The 20,403-nt window shown below is 46.2% G+C and overlaps 1 long non-coding RNA gene across 3 annotated transcripts; it reads right to left on the bottom strand.

The window, feature by feature from the left end:
• Positions 1 to 777: 777 nt before the first annotated feature.
• Positions 778 to 12,819, bottom strand: LOC137228229 (uncharacterized). 3 transcript variants are annotated; one of them, XR_010945216.1, is made up of 4 exons: positions 9,208 to 12,819; positions 8,852 to 9,009; positions 8,214 to 8,735; positions 778 to 3,455 (listed from the first exon to the last, which is right to left on the bottom strand). It is a non-coding gene; the product is annotated as an uncharacterized lncRNA (long non-coding RNA). The 3 variants fall into 3 exon arrangements; XR_010945215.1 differs by having other exon boundaries at positions 8,852 to 9,388; positions 10,536 to 12,819; XR_010945214.1 differs by having other exon boundaries at positions 8,852 to 12,819.
• Between the last annotated feature and the right edge of the window lie 7,584 nt (positions 12,820 to 20,403).

The raw sequence follows: 20,403 nt of genomic DNA, 5'->3' as shown, positions 1-20,403 counted from the left end.
TGGGGGTCTTCTGTGTCTACAGATTTCAGGGGTCTTTTCCAGGCGACTCCTTCTCTTTGGGAAGTGTCAGTCTCTCAGCTGCCCCCTCCTGCCCCTAGTCCTCCGGGCGTGGCATCTGGGGTGTGGCGTGGGTCCACAGAGGGAGGCGTGTCTCGTCCGGCCCCTCTTGCTGTCCTCCTTAGCCCTCTGGTCTTGCCCGGCCCCAGGGCCGCCGGCTGCCATGAAGCTGGGGGTGGGAGGACTTCCGGTTCCTCTTGGTGCATCAGCTGCTGGGGGTACCCCTGCCGACCCGGCCCCCAGGGTCCTGGAGCACAGCGGAGGCGGCTCTGGGTCTTAGCTGCATCTCCATCAAGCCTGAGAAGCCCCTTCAGCAGGTCCTCTTCGCCGGCACCACGGCAGCCCCCGGCTCAGCCCAGTGCTCTGTCCTCGGTGCCCTTGCTCTCCCGGTGCACGAGGGCACCCTACCTCCTTGCACAGGAGCGGAGCTCTAAGTAGGTGGCCCTGCCTCCTGCCGCGGCTGCCGCAGCCCGTGTGGCCTGGACCCGCCCCGTACGTCCCTCCTGGCTCCGGCTTCCTTGTCTCTCTGATGCTTCCCCTCAGGACCAGCAGTGGGAGAGGCAGCCCCTGATTTCCGACCCTCGTCTGTCTCCCCAGCCCCTGCTCCCCGGGCATCTGTCCAGGCAGAGGGCGGGCCTACCATCTCTGGTCTAGAGTGACATTTGTCCATCTCCTCCCTCCCTGGAAGGACCCAGAAGGTGTATTTCCCAGCTGACGGTGGCGCTGGAGCCCTGGAGAGAGGTCAGGACCAGAGATGAGGATAAAAATTGTTACCATTTACTGCCCCGCTTCCCACTGGCGTGCCAGCAGTGGGGGGAGGGCCTGAATAGTCGTCAGCCCCTAAGGTGGGGCTGGGCAGGGGCTGGAGAGGCCAGAGCCCTGCGGCCAATTCTTTCTGACCTCAGTGACCTCCACTTACCCTGGCTTGAGTACAAGTATTTTTTCTTACGTAAGCAGTGGAATGAAAAACTGTAAAGCATGGGAAAGCTCTGCTTTACCGAGTACTCATGCTGGGGCAGGCTAGAGTGATGTCCCCATGAGCAAGATGCTATTATTATCCAGATTGAAGACAGGAGAAAATGGAGGTGTAGAGGGGTTAAACCACTTTCATGGTTGGCGTCAATGTCGCCGGCAGATGCAGGATTAAAGCCCTGTCTGGCCCATTTCCAGACTTGGAGACTCTAATCATTATGCCTCTTCCAGGATTTGGACATTATCTGTATGGAGGTGACATTTATTTTTATTTTTATTTTTTAAATTTATTTTTATTTTTGGCTGCGTTGGGTCTTCGTTGCTGCGCACCGGCTTTCTCTAGTTGCGGCGAGCGGGGGCTACTCTTCGTTGTGGTGCGCAGGCTTCTCATTGCGGTGGCTTCTCTTGTTCCAGAGCACAGGCTCTAGGTGTGCGGGCTTCAGTAGTTGTGGCTTGTGGGCCCTAGAGCGCAGGTTCAGTAGTTGGGGCACATGGGCTTAGTTGCTCCGTGGCATGTGGGATCTTCCCGGACCAGGGCTCGAACCTGTGTCCCCTGCATTGGCAGGGGGACTCTTAACCACTGTGCCACCAGGGAAGCCCCACAGGTGACATTTAAAGCAATAAGATTGGAGGAAACCACCGAGAAGAGAGTTTATAGAGAATGTCCAAGCACATCACCTTGGGAACCTCCACATTCAGGGGATGAGGGGAAGAGGCTGAGCCCTAGGGGAGGCCATGGAAATGAAAGGAGACGGAAGCACCAAGAGCAGGAGTTTCAGGAGCGCCACATGCCTTGGAGCCGTCCAGAAAGAAAAAGACAAAGAGGAGGCCCCCGAATTTTCAGCTGAGGTCACTGTTGATCCTTAAAGGAACTGCTTCACCAGAGAAGTGAAGATTAGCATTGGGAGTGTTTCAGTTATCTGCTGCTAATTAACAAACAACCTTACAGCGTTTTAAAGATTAGCATCATCGTTGCGTTTCTGTAGGTTGATGAGGCCCCGCTCGCTGGTGGTGCTCCAGCTGCATGCGTGTGTCGGCTGGGGCTGAGGCCCTGAGAGGCTCGATGGGGCAGGAACTTTCCCACATGGCCCCTCTCACCCTGGCACTTAGTGCTGGCTGCTGGCGGGCGCTCAGCTGGGGCTGGTGACCCAGGACCCTGGTTTTCCTCCCCATAGTTAGTTTCTCCACAAGACCTGGGCTTCTCATGGGGCAGCAGGATTCCGGGAAGATGGGTCCCAGGTACATAAAGTCAAAGCTGTACATCTCTTAAATCTCTGAAGTTACACAACATCATTTCAACAATATTGTGTTAGTAAAAGCAAGACACACGTCAGACCCAGATTCAAGGGGGTGGGGAAATACACTCCACCTCCCCTGGGGAGGAATGACCAAGATTTGAGGCCGTTTTAAACCACCCAGAGGGTGGGTGCTGGGAATGTGGGTTACTTACCTTTCAAGAGCTATTGCAGTGAAGGGCAGTTGTTTCAGAGCCCAGAGGTTTTAGGGAAGGGCCTTTGTAGGGTACAGGTTACTCATCTCATGGAGTGCTGGTCACCAGCATTACCACATATGTACAGCTTACAACAGTGACATTTGTTACCTCACAGTTTCTGCGGATCGAGAGTCCAGGCTCGGCCGAGCTGGGTGCTCTGCGTCACGGCCTCACAGAGCTGTGATCAAAGTATCAGTTGGGGCTGCGGTCTCATCTGATGCTCCAGAGGGGGGGGTGGGGGAGAGGATCTATTTCCAGGATTTTGTGGCTTCGAGCAGCTTTTGATTCCTTGTGGACTGTTGGACCAAGGAGCACAGTTTTTTTTTTTTTTTTGCGGTACGCGGGCCTCTCACTGCTGTGGCCTCTCCCGCTGCGGAGCACAGGCTCCGGACGCGCAGGCTCAGCGGCCATGGCTCACGGGCCCAGCCGCTCCGCAGCATGTGGGATCTTCCCAGACCGGGGCACGAACCTGTGTCCCCTGCATCGGCAGGCGGACTCTCAACCACAGCGCCACCAGGGAAGCCCCAGGAGCACAGTTTTGAAGGCCACTGGCTGGAGGCCACTGTGAGCTTGCGACCCGAGACTTCCCAATGTGGCGGCTCAAGGCCCGAAAGAGAGAGAGTGCTCCCAAGACAGGCACAATGTCCCTTAATCACATCCACACAATCACGCACATCCTGTCGCCTTTGCCGCATTCTAGTTGTTACAAAGCAAGTCACAGGTCACACCTGCACACAAGGTCCTGAACACCAGGAGGTGGGGATTCCAGGAACCGTCCCTGCCACAAAAGACTTGCATTTGCTTCTAGGCTGGAAGGCAGTGGCCCGTGTAGAGCGAAAATCCATCTTTAGAGACAGGCCAGGGGTGACTGGTGGACAGGGGCCAAGGTCCACGTAAGTTAGATTTGGAGAGGAGGACTTCTTTTCTTTTGAATCTATAGAAAGAGGGAAGGAATTGGAGAAGATAAAAGAAGTTTTAAAGTGTAAAGGGGGATGTTTCCAAGAAAGCTCATGTGGTGGGCCTCCATCTTCCTGGTCAACAGGAGGTGATGCTATTTACTGGGTCTGAGAGTTGAGTGGGGATTCATGTTTTGAGGAAAGGAGAAAGTATCTGAAACAGGCGCTGTGCTGAATGTCATCAAGGTTGATCAGAAGTGAGAAAAAGGAGAGAAAAGGATCTTGATCAGCACACAGGGTCAGTGTAGGTGAACACGCACTGGTTTAGAACTGTCGGCCAACAGTGGTTGGGCCATTATTAAAACGGCTGGTTATGGGATTTAAGCCACCTCAGGAGGCAAATGAGGTCAAGAGCAAGTAGAAAACGGTAAGAACAGAGAGTAGAAAGGGCAAGAGATTCCCATGAAGGCAAGTAGTAGGCTCAATGACTAGGGGAATGATGTAAAGAGAATTTTGATTCTTAATTCTTAATCGCATTTGAATTTCCAGCGAAACGTGAAGTTCCCTCTCCATGAAATACCCCCTCCCTTGGCTCCTGTAAGACACCCTCTCCTGCTTCCCTGAAGCCCTGATCTCTTCCTCCTCAGGGTTCCTCCTTAGGCCTGCCCCTCTTCCCTCCTCTCAGGGCCATTGCATCGCCTCCTGTGGATTTAATTACTCTCGAAAGGCTGCCAACTTCCCAAAGGTGTATTTCCAGCACAGATTTTCTCATTAGTTTCAGCCCAGGAGCCCACACGTCCCACAGGCACTAAAGCTGGACATTTCACACACGGAAAGCATCCTTTCTCTCCCTCCCCTTCCCCGATGTTTCCTATGTTGGGGAAGGGCACCCACACAGACACTTTGCTCAACTAGGAAACCCAGTGTCATCCCTGACATGTCCTTTTCTTCACCCCATCCCATCCCTTCTGTAACACTGGACCACTTTTCTCCCTTCACTATGGCCACTCTCCCACCCCAGCTACCAACACATTTGGCCAGTTCACCCCCTCAGGCTCCTGCACTGCCTCACTACTTCTAGTATCGATCCTCTACACTCTGTTTTCTTCCTTGTAGCCAAAGGGACCTTGCAAAATGCAAATCTCATTATGTCAGTAGCCCCTACCCGGACATACACACACCGTTTAAAATCCTTCACTGACTTCCTATGGCCCATAGAATAAATAATAAAGGATAAGATTTACCAGGAACTTATTATTTGTGCTGGGCACAGGGATTCACATTACTTGTGTTACAGAACAAATCCCTTAGCAGGATAATTCAGCACCTTCATTATCGGGTCCAAGTGTAACCTTCCAGCCTCCTTGTCTACACCTCCCTCTCCACCTGGCTCATCCCAACTCACCCTTTAGGAATCAGTTCACAGGCTGATAGCACCTCTAGGAAGGCTCCTTCATCCTGGCTTCAATCTCTGTTATGGGACATGAACCCAGCACCACCTTCTATAGTATTAACCTTCTCGTTCGTGTCCACCACTCCTCTGTCTTATTAGTTATCCTACCTGCAATATCTTTCAGGGGGCCTGGTTCATAGTCATTTCTCAATAAATATTTGTTGAACCAATGAATGGATCTTGGAGTTAAGACAATTCCAAACATTGGGAGCTGTCAGGAGTGTTACCCTTGGGTACACTCACACTGGGGTGGGTGGTGACCTTGAGTGCCTTCCTGCAGACCCAACCCTGCTAAACCCTAGGAAGGGAGGAAACCCAGCAAGCGTATGCCCTTGTATGGATGTACCACATTTTGTTTATCCATTAAGACAGTAAATTTTGGCATGCAGCCATAGAAACCTGGAGCACAACAGGGGTCAAAGATGGGGGAAAGTAAGAGTGCTAATTGCTATGTTCTAATGGTTGAACTGTACACTACAGTGTATTCTATCATGGTCTGATAGGCATGAGTGATAGGCATTGCACTAAAGCTATCATGTCCTTCCAGGAAAATCTTGTGGTATACAGTGTTACCTTATTTTGCATACGTTTTTATTTTTATAACATGAATCCTACATTGAACTATGCCTATTTTAAGTAGATAAAATAAGAGTTAATTCAATGTATGACAAATTGTAATAGAGTATTGTATAAATATATTGATATAGTTCCTGGCCTGTTACCTAAAATTGGATTTAGGCCCAAAGTCATAAGCAATGAGGATATTTTATTAATACTATTTTAAGGAAAAAAATAAATCTAAGCAATATGCAGAGCATTTTCTAATTCAATGTGGAAAACTTGGATTCCCAATAGTTAATCATATATACACCTTGGGGCTGTAATCGCCCTCAGAGAGGCCATCCCAGTCCTTCCAGTATAAAGGGGTCCTCTGCCCCCTTTTGTTTCTTGAGAGCACCTGGACACACCGATTCTTATTTGTTCACTACTTGTTCACGGTCTCACTCTGCCACTAGAATCTGTTCTAAGTTCTGTGTCTTTCCCACTCACCCCTATGTCCTAGAACCCAGCACCATGCCTGATCACGGCAGGAGCCCAGGACTGAAGACCCAAGGAGAACACGAAACAGTGAAGGTGGTTGTGTGCTCAGGATGAGTCGTTTGAGATGCAGAAGTTCCTTCAACATTGGCTTAGTATTTCAGCATGAAAATATCTTTAAAGTGAACTGCAATTATGGACGCACGTTCCAAAGGAAAGGCCTGCCATTCTGCTTCCTGCTGACGTTGGTCAGCTTGCAAACTCCAGTTCTCAGCCGGGTAGCATCCCTCAGAGAAGTGTGAGAAATCCAGTACCTTCCCGCATAGAATTCTGTGCCCTCACAGCCGAACGAGACTCAGCCTCACCCCTTCTGGGAGCAGATGGAGCTTCTCATGTTTCTCAGTTGACGCCCAATCTCTCGCCTTCCTGCCCCCCTTTACCTACTTGTCTGCCACCATCACTTCAGCCCTGATGCATGACAGTAAAGCAAGGCTATTTTCAGAGTCCTATTTTAGCCTCAAAAATTAGTCCGAGGGGGCTTTCCTGGTGGCACAGTGGTTGAGAATCTGCCTGCTAATGCAGGGGACACGGGTTCGAGCCCTGGTCTGGGAGGATCCCACATGCTGCGGAGCAACTAGGCCCGTGAGCCACAACTACTGAGCCTGCGCATCTGGAGCCTGTGCTCTGCAACGGGAGAGGCCACAACAGTGAGAGGCCTGCGCACCGCGATGAAGAGTGGCCCCCACTTGCCACAACTAGAGAAAGCCCTCGCACAGAAATGAAGACCCAACACAGCAAAAAAAAAAAAAAAAAAAAAAAAAAAATTAATAAACTCCTACCCTCAACATCTTCTTAAAAAAAAAAAAATTAGTCCGAGGGCTTCCCTGGTGGCGCAGTGGTTGAGAGTCCACCTGACGATGCAGGGGACGCAGGTTCGTGCCCCGGTCCGGGAAGATCCCACATGCCGCAGAGCAGCTGGGCCCGTGAGCCATGGCCGCTAAGCCTGTATGTCCGGAGCCTGTGCTCCACAATGGGAGAGGCCACAACAATGAGAGGCCCGCGTACCGCAAAAAAAAAAAAAAAAAAATTAGTCTGAGTTCCTACACAGCCCTAGCAGTACTGCAATTTAATAAACGACATCGATTACCACCTATGTTATGTCTCAGTACAACCATGGATTTCATACAGCAATGTTGTGAGTTCATCTCCATGTCTATGATGAAATCTTGAGCCACTATCCCCCATAGTAGAGTGCAGGTGGCAGATGGAAGGTTCCACAACTGCTGGGCTAGAGGGCTCAGGTAGCCTTGTGAGTGGGCTGCCCCTGGTAGAAGGCCCTCAGCATGTGCTCTCATCCTGGCGTTCACCTTTCTAAACCCCAGAAAGCCGGAAAGCCAGAACCAGAATTTTCCCGACTCCCTTGCAGCTAGGGTTCTGGATGTGAACACACTGCAGCGTGAGACCCATCGTGGAAGGTGAAGAGGAGCAGAGGTCCTCTCTGTGCTGCTGAGACAGCTGCCGCGCTGGGTCAGGGAGGCGCGGGGGTTTACGGCTGGACTCAGCATCCCAGTGTGTAGCCCTCAGTCCAGTGAGGATGGGAGGCGTCTGTGCTGGGAGTGGAGGTGACAGCAGGATCAGCCTCTGGTCTCTGAAACTCACCTATGGAGGTAAGTCTGGTAGCAGCTCTCCAGCTACTCCTGCACTCGGCTGTGATTTTGGAGGTGCCCAGTATCCTGTATGAAATCCCATTCTGCTTGAAAACCTGGACTGCGGCTGTTAAAACCCCACTAAGGACTCAGTCAGCCTACTGAGCTGGACTCTACGTGGCTGCTTTGGGCTCTCCTTGGGGAAATAGGAAGTTTTCCTTGACACATAATAAACGTTTATTAAATGCACTGCTTGTCCAACATGAAAGGGCTTCATTGAAAGATTAACTAATATGTCCTACATTAAGCAACTTACAGTATTTTAAAATCTCTAAATACTCCAGTTTCTCAAAATATAAGACACACATGGAGGATACCAGATGATGAAAACCTACTTCTTTTTTAAAAAATAAATTTATTTATTTTTTATTTATTTTAATTTTATTTTTGGCTGTGTTGGGTCTTTGTTGCTGCATGTGGGCTTTAGTTGCGGTGAGCAGGGGCTACACTTCGTTGTGGTGCACAGGCTTCTCATTGCAGTGGCTTCTCTTTTTTTTTTTAATTTAATTTTAATCTTTTATACAGCAGGTTCTGATTAGTTATCCATTTTATAGGTATTAGTGTGTATTTGTCAATCCCAATCTCCCAGTTCATCATACCTGCGGTGGCTTCTCTCGTTGTGGAACATGGGCTGTAAGAGCGTGGGCTTCAGCAGTTGTGGCATGTGGGCTCAGTAGTTGTGGCACATGGACTTAGTCACTCTGCAGTATGTGGGATCTTCCCGGACCAGGGATCGAACCCATGTCCCCTGCATTGGCAGGTGGATTCTTAACCACTGCACCACCAGAGAAGCCCGAAAACCTAGTTCTTAATGAGACTGGTGGTCTCCAGAGGCAGGGGTAGGTGAAATGGGTGGAGGGGGTCAAAAGGTACAAACTTCCAGTTATAAAGTAACTAAGTCCTGGGATGTAATGCACAGCATGGTGTCTACAGTTAATAAACTGTGCTGCATATTTGAAAGTTGCTGAGAGAGTACACCTTAAAGGTTCTCATCACAAGAAACAAATTCTGTAACTGTGAGATGATGGATGTTAGCTACACTTAACTGCGGCCACCATTTCACGCTGTATATGAATAGCGAATCATTAGGCTGTACACCTGAAACTAACACAATGTTCTACCTGAATTATACACCTGAAACTAACACAATGTTCTACCTGAATTATACCACCATTTCACGCTGTATATGAATAGCGAATCATTAGGCTGTACACCTGAAACTAACACAATGTTCTACCTGAATTATACCCGAATGTTCTACCTGTCAATTATACCTGAATTTTAAAAAATGTGGGGACTTCCCTGGTGGTCCAGTGGTTAAGAACCTGAGCTGCCAGTGCAGAGGGCATGGGTTTGATCCCTGGTCAGGTAACTAAGGTCCCACATGCTGCATGGCTAAGAAAGAAAGAAAAATAAAAGCTTATTCAATAATAAAGCTGTTTTAAAAAAAAATTGGTTTAAAAGAAAATAAATAAGAAATGTGAAAAAAGCTTAGTTCTTACCCCAAGTGAGAGGGATACAAGGCATATGGCTCCTCACGTCATCTTAAAGGTACCAGCCCAGCACCAAGAGACAACATCTGCAGTTACTTACATCTGTCCCTGGAAGAGGACCAGATATCCCCACCGCCGCAGACTTTGGACTTGGCCACGTAATGTGCTTTGGTCAACGGCATGTGCAAGAACCAGTTGTGTATCACCTCCAAGCAGAAGGTGCAGAGTCACTGTGAGATTTCACCAGTCTGCCCAGGTCCCAGAATGGGAGAACGCACAGTCTGCAATGTGACAAGAGTAAGACGCCTTTACTGTAAGCCAGAGATTTGGGGGTTGTTTGCTACCGCACAGAAAGAGATTAATACCCTGGAAGAGAAGAATTTCGTTTTACTGGCGGATATTGAGTAAGTATTCTCGGAGCGGGTGCGATGTCAGGTTCCCTTGGAGGTGTAAGTAGGATTTCAGGGGACAGAGAAGGAAGCAGGCAGGGTGTATGTTTATATCCAAAGAGACAGATATGGGAACATGCAGGTGGATTGGGGAAGAGGGCGGAGAACAACGAGTAACCGGATAGATCTAGAATCTCTGGTGCGAATGGAGCGGAGTGGAAGATCCTTTCAACCACATTGAAAGGGACCTGAATGTGGTCATGAGGGACTTGAACGTCACGGTCAGCGGTCAACACTTCTCAAAGTGGACGGGGAAGGCCACCACTGGAGGAGGGAGCAGTCAGGAGATAGCTCGAGATTTAGGAACATTTACGGGCTGAAGGAAATGGGCCAAATCAGAGGTAATACTGGAAGATATGAGAGAGGAAAACTGGGATCAAAGATGGAGTCTTGGAACGTTTTTCTGAAATCAGTAAAGAAAAACAACAAACTGATAATGAGAACTTTGGAGGCGGAGTGAGTTCACACCAGACAGCCCTGATCCCAGTGAAGGGGGTAGATTGTGGAAAGTGAGGGGTGGGAGTGGGTGGAATAGCCTTGCGGGGGGAGGGGACGGGATGGCCACAGAGGAGGGATCAGCTTCAGAGGCATCACGTGACTTGTCACCAGCATGGTGTAAAGTACATGGACCAGGTACTGTACTTGTACAGTACCTGGAAATCTTCCTGGCACACAGTTCACCAGTGCTCAGGAAATGCCTGACCCCTCTTTGGTTTTCCTTTATGTAATTTACCAGGTCCTTGAATACGGACGCTTTTCAGGCCGGAGCCCACAGGCCATTATGTCCTCTCTCCGAGGCCACCACTTTCCATCTGTGCTGTCGCAGGTGCCGCCCATGCCAGAAAACCCCACCGTGCACTCTTCATGGCTCACAGGCTGGCCTGCCCCCATCAGCCCCCTTCTCAGAGTCAGTGCTGTCAGTCTGGGGTAAATTTCACGCACAGTCTAATCTCAGCACTTTACAGGCTTGTTGACTCACCTGGCTTCTTGCAATTCTAGTCACAGGATTAGACACTGGAGAAGTGGCAAACTTGGTTTGCAAGTAGATGCTGCATCAAAGATGTACCTCAAATCCAACAAAATTAATGAAGCCGGCACGAGTCTCCTGCTTGGCACTGAGCGGGGCTGGCAGGGATTCCTCCCGGGCACAGCACGGAGGAGCAAGTGAACAGCGGCTCCCGACGCAGCACCGGGAGTTCTAAGCTGCAGAGTCGAACCAGCTCAGCTGCTAACCCGACAAAAACTTGGTGTGAATATACATGGATGTGCTACGTTTCTATGAGAGCACAGAACACGTGTCTATAAATAGTCAGCTGAAGGTGGCAGTGACAACAGAAGCTCTGTACTTTCTTGGCTTACTAAACTGCACAGAAAGACGGAACGCTGTGTGAGCCCTGCTACGGGAGGGGTGTGTACTCAGCCCACCGTGGAGGAGTCTGCTGAGAACGTGACGTCAGACGCCACGGCCAGCTCTCGGCCGTGTTCTGGGCTAGTTCAGTGTGACGGCTTCAAGGAGGGCTTTGAGCTCAGGCAGGAAGGAGGAAGCGTTTCTCTAAGCTGGTCTAGGTTAGAGAAAAGCCCAGTAAATACCCAGGTGCTGGCAAGGCAGGGGTGGGGGGAGTCCAGGGGAACCAACACTCACGATGTGTGTGACGTTCACATGTGTCACACGGATGCGCAGACACAGCTCTGCATGCGGTGCGTGTGCTTTTGAGAACTCAGAGTTTCAGGCACTAGGTAAAACCTTCCGGTGATTATAAATATGTTATATATAATAATTTGATTACAAATTAATGTAACTTTTTTTGACGTCTGTACCCTCTAAGGAACAGTTTATTCAACATGCATCTTGAGTATCTCCCAAGTTCGAGGCACCGTGCTTGGTGCCAGGAACAGAAAGATGAGTAAAGCAGGGTTCCAGTCTTTGGGGAGCCTGCAATCCAGTGACGAGGGTTCTGCAGGGCTGTTGAGTGCTGTAACATTGGAATATACAAAGCCTTTGGGACTCACAGAAAGTTGCTCCAGTCCCTTTTGCTGGATGATAATAAATTAGCCCAGGACTTAGCGGCATAAGGCAACCATCGTATTATTCTCACGGATTCGGTGGGTTAGGGATTTGGAGAGGCACGGAGCATGGAGGAGGGGCCCCACCTGGAAACAGGACGACCAGGTCTGCCCACCGGGTGTGTACACATGGCCTCTGCAAAGAGCTAGGCTTCCTCACAGCTCCAAGGGGATGAGTTCCAGCCAACAGGGTGGAAGCCACATTGTCTTTCAGGGCCCAGCCTCATAAGACACCAGTGTCTCTCCTGCCACAGACTCTGTTGGATGAAGCCTGCCCAGAAGCAAGAGGACGGACGTGGACCCAAACTCTCAGTGCGGGGAATGTCGAAGAATTCTGTGGCCATTTATAAAAACTGCTGTGGGGCTTCCCTGGTGGCGCAGTGGTTGAGAGTCCGCCTGCCGATGCAGGGGACACGGGTTCGTGCCCCGGTCCGGGAAGATCCCACGTGCCGTGGAGCGGCTGGGCCCGTGAGCCATGGCCGCTGAGCCTGCGCGTCCGGAGCCTGTGCCCCGCAACGGGAGAGGCCGCGGCGGTGAGAGGCCCGCGTACCGCAAAAACAAAACAAACAAACAAAAACTGCTGTGAAGAGAGCACCTTCCTAGCTGGGGAGTCAGGGAAGGCTTCATGGAAGAGGTGACGTTTGGGCTGCATCCTGAGGAGTGGAAGTTTGCCAGGAGAAGTGGTGAGGGTGTCAAGAACAGCATCCCAGGCTCACACACCCATGGGGACACAGAGGTAGGAGAAGGAGGAATCCAAGCGGGGGACCACGAACAGATCAAGCATCAGAGGAAAATCAGTCTCACTGCTCTCCCATTCTCTGGATACATCAAGCGTCGGAACTGCTAACTCAACTCAACCATTGCTCACTGATCCTTAAACCAGGTGCATCGCCTCGGGAAAGTGCCGTGGAGCACGTGGGTTTAAAGTCAGGCTTGAAAGTGAAGGGACAGCTGTTCTTTAGCAAACACCTAGCACGTACTCCCTGTGGGCACCAAGGACAGGGCCGTTTCCACTCACTCGATCCTAACCACCACCCTACAAGGCGACTCCTGTTACTACCTCGCTGACAGATGGGGAAGCTGAGGTCCAGAGAGGTGGGGTTACCTGCTCAGCTGGCCAGGGGCACACCTAGGATTCAAAGCAGGTAGCCTGACCACAGAGTCTGGACACCTGACCCCTGCACGGGGCCACCCCTCAGACAGCGGGGGCAGAACAGAGGCTGAAACTGAAGGCCACCCCGGGAGACTGATCTGTGTGGAGACCAGAAGCCCTTTAGGGCCACCTGAAACGGCAAGGAATGTGATCTAAACTGTGCGCACACAGCTCACACGGCTGGTTCTGGGCTGGTCCAGATAGACAAGTCTCTTGCTTCCCTATTCAGCGTTCTTCACTGTTCCCTCTCGCGTGCCCGAAGAGAGTACTTTCTGGTCCAGCAACTCTTCTGATTTCTCCAATGACGACGTAAGAGTCTAGACTCTGGAAGAAACCAGCAATGGGGCTACCCCATGGGGTCAGGGGCAGGGTCTCCCAGGCGAGGTCCTAACCTACATGGGACGTTTTAAGGCTAATCTAGAACAAGGCCAAGCATATTCTGTGGTTTGACTCGCAAAGATAAAATGCCATATATTACGGCAGTTTAATTTCCCCATCAACTCAGCACTGTTTTTACCGCCCTGAGCTGTGGTTGACCTAATGCTTTGCTGTGCCGTGTGGTACCATTTAGATGCACATGCTGACATCAGGACAGACAGCATCACATGGGCAGAAGGTCTGAATGAAAACTCCACGATGTTATCATCCCTCAGGTACTTAGTATAGAACCTAAGATGCACAATGCTTAAGAAAGTGGTGGAGGTACACTGTGACCTCAGGAAAACGGTGGGAGCAGCTGGCAGCTCAATTCCGGGTTCTGGGGAAGCACTTTTAAATGGACATTGTGCTAATCTCATCATCTTCTATAAAAAATTTAGACCGTTTACTTTGTGATGACTTTCCACGTTCACTGAGATATATTAGGAAGTGGTAGGAATAATAAAAACAACAAAAACCATAATATCAAGCCCTTGGCACAAAAACGTCCTCCAAGCAGCCTCATGCAAAAAGACCAGGGCAGGTGAAGTGGATCATTTTGAAATTGAAGGTAGTTTAAAGGATCAAATCAACAGTTCTAGAATTTGTGTACAGAGTCTAAAGGCATGACCTGGGAGGGAAGTCAGGCTTGTTTTGACAGGAGGTGTGTGATCACGAGGCTGGGACCAGAGCTGTGTGCCCTCAGTCTCATGAGTCACCTCTGGTGAGCTTCAGTGGACACACAACATATGTAGTTTTGCTGCACAGCAAAGGAAACCATAAACAAAATGAAAAGACACCTATACACTGGGAGAAGATATTTGCAAATGATGAGACCAACAAGGGATTAATTTGTAAAATACACAAACGGCTTATACATCTCAATATCAAAACAAACAAACAAACGACACAATCAAAAAATGGTCAGAAGGTCTAAATAGCCATTTCTCCAAAGAAGACATACAGATGGCCAAGAGGCACATGAAAAGATGCTCCCCATCACTCATCATTAGAGAAATGCAGATCAAAACTACGATGAGGTATCACCTCACACCGGTCAGAATGGCCATCATCAAAACATCTACAAACAATAAATGCTGGAGAGGGTGTGGAGAAAAGGGAACCCTCCTGCACTGTTGGTGGGAATGTAAATTGGTGCAGCCACTATGGAGAACAGTATGGAGGTTCCTTAAAAAACTAAAAATAGAGCTACCATATGATCCAAGAATCCTACTGCTGGACATATATCCAGAGAAAACCCTAATTCAAAAAGACACATGCACCCCAAGGTTCACAGCAGCACTATTTACAATAGCCAAGACATGGAAACAACCTAAATGTCCATTGACAGATGAATGGATAAAGAAGATGTGGTACATACATACACAATGGAATACTACTCAGCCATAAAAAAGAATGAAATGATGCCATTTGCAGCAACATGTATGAACCTAGAGATTATCATACTAAGTGAAGTAAGACAGAGAAAGACAAATATATGGTATTGCTTATATGTGGAATCTATAAAATAATACGAATGAATTATTTATAAAACAGAAACAGACTCACAGACTTGGAAAACAAACTTGTGGTTACCAAAGGGGAAGGGGGGCATAAATTGGGAATTTGGGTTTAACAGATACACACTACTATATATAAAATAGATAAACAACAAGGACCTACTGCATAGCACAAGGAACTATGTTCAATATCTTGTAATAACCTATAATGGAAAAGGATCTGTAAAAGAATAAATATATATAACTGAATCACTTTGCTGTACATTTGAAACATTGTAAATCAATTATACTTCAATAAAAAAAAGTCTACACAATTATTCAGCCTTAAAAAGGAAGAAAATTCTGATACATGCTGCAACATGGATGAAACTTGAAGACATAGGCTAAATGAAATAAACCAATCACAAAAGGAAAAAACAAAACAAAATAAAAAAACCCCAAACACATATTTTTGGCGAGTTTTCTAAAAAGTGGTTAATTAAATAAATGACTCTAAAAACTAAGCTTCCTGCATGGATGGAGGGATGGATGGATGGATGGATTTCACTAAATGCCTTTCTCTCTAGTGAAATGACCTGCGTGGTCCCCTACCTGACTTCCTGTACCAAACTCCAGTGGCAGCAGAAACAGAGACATCAAAGCACCTAGTACTAGTTTGTCAACCAGACCAACAGCCGGAAAAGCAGCTCCTTTTTCTCTTTTGTGAGCCCATTATACATGTTTTCTGGTGCAGAGTAAAAGTGAGCCAAGAATACCCATTTGTATGCCACAAGCCTTCTGCACAGACTAGACATTCACACATACTGTAGCCGTCTCTTGAGGAAGCTATGAGAATATTCGTGGATTTCTAAGCTGTCATTTCAAAGACACAGTTGTGGGAAAATGGCTCTACAAGTATTAAAGCATTCTTGCTTTTGTGGCATTAAGATGACATGAAAAGATGGCATATTCTCTTCTAGACTTGAATCTACTAAGTACTTATTTGGGTCTATTATAGACATTGAAAATTTTCTTTAGAAAGTCTTTCTTGCTGACAAAGCGAGGGTGTCATTAGCAACGGAATATCAAAACTTCCACTTAGATGCGCCTAAAGTCCACATAAGAGAGAGTACTGAGTGTTCCTTTTTATTTGTAAGTTATCTTGATAACAAGGGTCGAAGAGGGTGTATCTCATGCCCAGGGCATTTAAATCATTGCTGTTCCCCAGTATTTACTCTCCAAGGTTTTCATGCATATTAAAACTTGGCTACTAACATGGTTATACCATGCTGAAACCATACATGGGATGTTTAGAAAGAGAAGATTATTCAATAGGCTGAGTTTTGGGAACGAGTTTGTTTTACCTTCCAGACTGAATTGCTTACAAGAAAGTGAGACTATTTTTGGATTCCTTTTTATTCTATGAATGTTAGGTCTATTGAAGCTCTTTGATTCTTCTACCTTGTTGCTTAGAAACATTTTATTAAATACTGTCAGTGCTTCAATCTGATTTAAAATGTTACTCTTCTCTGTCACTGAAGAATGAACTTGTGCTTTGCCATTTTTCCCAGTCACGGCCTTTTAAGTTATTTATAGTTGTTAATATTTTATTGACACAAGAATGCTAGGTCAGAGTGAGCCAATAGTTCTGGCCTTTCTATTTTAAGGGCATTGGTTGGGGGTTGGTCTGGAAAAGTTTGTGGCAGGCAGACACAGGAGTGATGGGGTGTCCTCAACATCCTTCATCTCTGACACTTAGAACCTAAGAGGTGGCAGGTGGATTCATAAACCTCATTTCAGATTCTTTCCCAGCACACCGCCTGGGTCCAACTGCCTATCATCTGCCTGAAATCCCACCACTGGTGATATGTCTTTGATGTTGTTTAAACAGTTATCAGATTCAAACTTACTTGGAGATTCACTGAATAGCTGGATGAACATAAGGCCTGGAAGAAGTGTGGGCTGAGACAGGACTCTTGAAAGCAGGGGCATCAGGAAGGGGGGTGGGTAGGGGGGACTCCGGGAAGAAGGGAAACTGACAAAACAAAGATCCCAGTTTAATTGGGTTTAATTTGGCCCAATTTCCTCAAAGAGCTACTTCACAAAAGAGTTAATTAGGCCAGTAACTCATGTTAAACCTGAACTGCTAGTCTGGAAAAACACAAATTCTGCCTTTAAAAGTAAGACCCGATTCATACCTTCTGAATAATGAAACAACTATATTTCAAATTAACGTATCTGTATTCTGTCCACTAATAGAGAGGATTTTATGTGGCTTAGAATTGTTACCTCAAGACTGGAAGCTTATTTAAAACCAAGTGAAAGAGAACTTCCCAGATGATCACTCCAATTAAATATGCACACACACTTCACCTTTATACGGTGGTCCCTGTACGTCATGCTCTAAAGATAAAGGGCACTGCCAACTTACACAAATGACTTGACCATCCTGACTGAGATACCTTGTGTAACAGGTAATTCTCACTGTTTCAGAATCTCTCATCCTCCGGGGTGATTAGCTTCAGTGTTACAACCCTAGACCTAAAATAATAGTAGCTATATCCAATACCAATGTTTTTTAAGTAAAAAGCTTGTTACCATAACATATACAGTAGGTCAGACTTCCTGAAAGTTTCAAGTTTTATGGGTGAACTGACTAAGCTTACGAAAGGATGCTTCGTTCATTTATGAGAGGCTTTCTAACTGAGAGCTGCTAAGAGGGGCACAAGCTGGGAAGAAAATATTCAAATGGATTGTAATTTGATTATGCCAATATCACTTCTGAAGACAAAGAGAACTTAGCCATGATTCAGACAGAAGAAGCTAATAATAACTTGATGTGGAGTTATTATTTTTGCCCATAAGCATCTGGGTGGTTGAAGCAATCTGATTGTATGATTAGGCACAAGTCCAATCTGGAGAAATATTTTGGTCTAAAATAGTTATGTGGGAAACCATTGGAAATATGTCTCAGCTTCTGAGAGATTTCAACCTGGCGAATCAGTACATTTTTACCCTGATATTTCATTTTTACACGCCATTGGGAAACAAACACACAAAGAAACAAACAAACAAAAAAGCATGTTCCCCAGAATTTTATGTTAATGGCCAAAATCATGGCTGATAATATTATGTACCTCAATACTCTGGGGAGCTTGTATGTTTGACAGTTATATTTGCTCACTGATCCTTAAGACAGCTGAGAAGTAAAAGGTAATGGCAAGATGCTATTTCCAGACAAAACTTGGGCCATCTCAGTGGAAAGCTATTCATAAATAATACATCTATAGATAGATGGGATTCAAAAACCAGAGCCTCCCTACAAAATGTTGCCCTTTGTATATGATAACTTCAACTTTCAGATTTTAAGAACAGTCAAACTCTACAGCATGTATTCTTAATTTCCTTCCCCCCCGCCCCTTTTTTCTGTTGTTTCAACTGATGACCAGTTTCAGTGTCCTAAGACCTACCAGTCTGAAAAAGAATTGTCTGTTGACAGCTCTAGGGAGGTGGCTTGCTCAACTCAGTGTGCTGACACACTGAAGATGGATGGAGCTTTCAAATCTGGCTGGGACATCTGGGAATGTTTTTCTCTTGAGCAGCAAGATGCCACATCAGAGGAAAGAAAAAAAAAGAATATAATTTGTACAGACCCAAGGTTCTACGTTTACAAAGTCTATGAGCCGATTTTAGGGACGACAACAGTTATAGGAAAGTTTCAGATTTAGAGAATTCAAGTCTTTTCCATGTCTATATGGTCAATTAATTTACAACAAAAGAGCCAAGAATATAAAACGGTGGGAAAACTGGACAGCTACATGCAAAAGAATGAAACTGGACCCCTGTCTTAGGCCACACACAAAAATCAACTCAAAATGGAGCAAACACTTGAATGTAAGACCTGAAACCATAAAACTCCTAGAAAACACAGGCAGTAAGCTCCTAGACGCTGGCCTTGGCAATGATTTTTTGAATCTGACACCAAAAGCAAAGGCAACAAAAGGAAAACATAAACAAGTGGAACTGTTTCAAACTAAAAATCTTCTGCACAGCAAAGAAGACCATCAACAAAATGAAAAGGCAACTATGGAATGGGAGAAAATATATGCAAATCATATATCGGATAAGGGGTTAATAATATCAAAAAATATTTTAAGAATTCATAAGACTCAATAGAAAAAAATCTGACTTAAAAATAGGCAAAGGACCTGAATAGACATTCTTCCGAAAAAAGACATACAAATGTCCAACAGGCACATAAAAAGATGCTCCACGTTACTAATCAACAGGGAAATGCAAATCAAAACCACAATGAGATATTGCTTCATACCTGTCAGAATGGCCATTATCAAAATGACTAAAAATAACAAGTGCTGGTGAGGATGTGAAGAAAAGGGATCCCTTGTGCATCGCTGGTGGGAACATAAATTGGTGCAACAACGATGGAAAATGGTACGGAAGTTCCTCAAAACTTTTAAAATAAAACTACCATATGATCCAGCAATCCTACTTCTGGGTATTTAGTCAAAGGAAATGAAATCACTATCATGAAGAAATATCTGTACCCTCATACTCACCGCAGCAGTATTCACAGTAGCCAAGACATAGAAACAACCTAAGTGTCCACTGACGAATGGATAAAGAAATCTATACATCTCTATCTACAAATATATATGTAATACATATATACATACTATACATATATCACTATACATATATACACACACACACATATGTGTATGTGTAATAGAATATTGTTCAGCCGTAAGAAAGATGGAAATCTTGCCATTTGTGACAATGTGGATGGAACTTGAGGGGATTATGCTAAATGAAGTAAGTCAGACAGAAAAAGACGAACATGGTATGATCTCATTTATATGTGGAATCTAAAACAAACAAACTCATGGAAACAGAACAGATTGGTGGTTGCCAGAGGCGGGGGTGGAGGGTGAGAGAAATGGGTGAAGGGGGTCAAAGTGTACAAACTCCCAGTTGTAAAATAAATAAGTCCTGGGGATGTCACGCACAGCACAGTGACTATAGTTAACAACACTGTACTGCATACATGAAAGTTGCTAGGAGAACAAATCTTAAAAGTTCCCTCACACGCTCAAAAAAACTTTGTAACTAGGCGAGGTGATGGATATTAACTTACTGCGGTGGTCATTTTGCAATGTATACATACACAAAATAATTATGTTGCATACCTTAAACTAATACACTGTTATATGTCAAGTATATCTCAATAAAACTGAAGGGGAAATAAAGTACAGTAGAAAGTCAGTGAAATGTTATAAACACCCCATGTACTCCAGCAGAGTGTCAGTGTATAAGGAAGGTACCATCACTTACTAAATACTCCCTCTGCCATTATTTATTAAATTCCCTCTCTCTACACTAAAAAAATTAGACCTAAACGTAAGACTGGAAACCATAAAACTCTTTGACATACCTCGTAGCAATATTTTTTTGGATCTGTCTCCTAAAGCAAAGGAAATAAAAGCAAAAATAAACAAAGGGGACCTCATGAAACTTAAAAGCTTTTACACAGCAAAGGAAATTATCGACAAAATGAAAAGACCTACCGTGTGGGAGAAAATATTTGCAAATGATATGACTGATAAGGGGTTAGTATCCAACATATATAAACAGCTCACACAACTCAACATCAAAAAAAAAACAACCCAATCCAAAAATGGGCAGAAGACCTGAAC

The sequence above is a fragment of the Pseudorca crassidens genome, chromosome 7 (assembly GCF_039906515.1).
Source record: "Pseudorca crassidens isolate mPseCra1 chromosome 7, mPseCra1.hap1, whole genome shotgun sequence".
Classification (NCBI taxonomy): domain Eukaryota; kingdom Metazoa; phylum Chordata; class Mammalia; order Artiodactyla; family Delphinidae; genus Pseudorca; species Pseudorca crassidens.
Note: the sequence above shows the minus strand (reverse complement) of the source record. Positions and strands in the feature narration are given on the sequence as shown.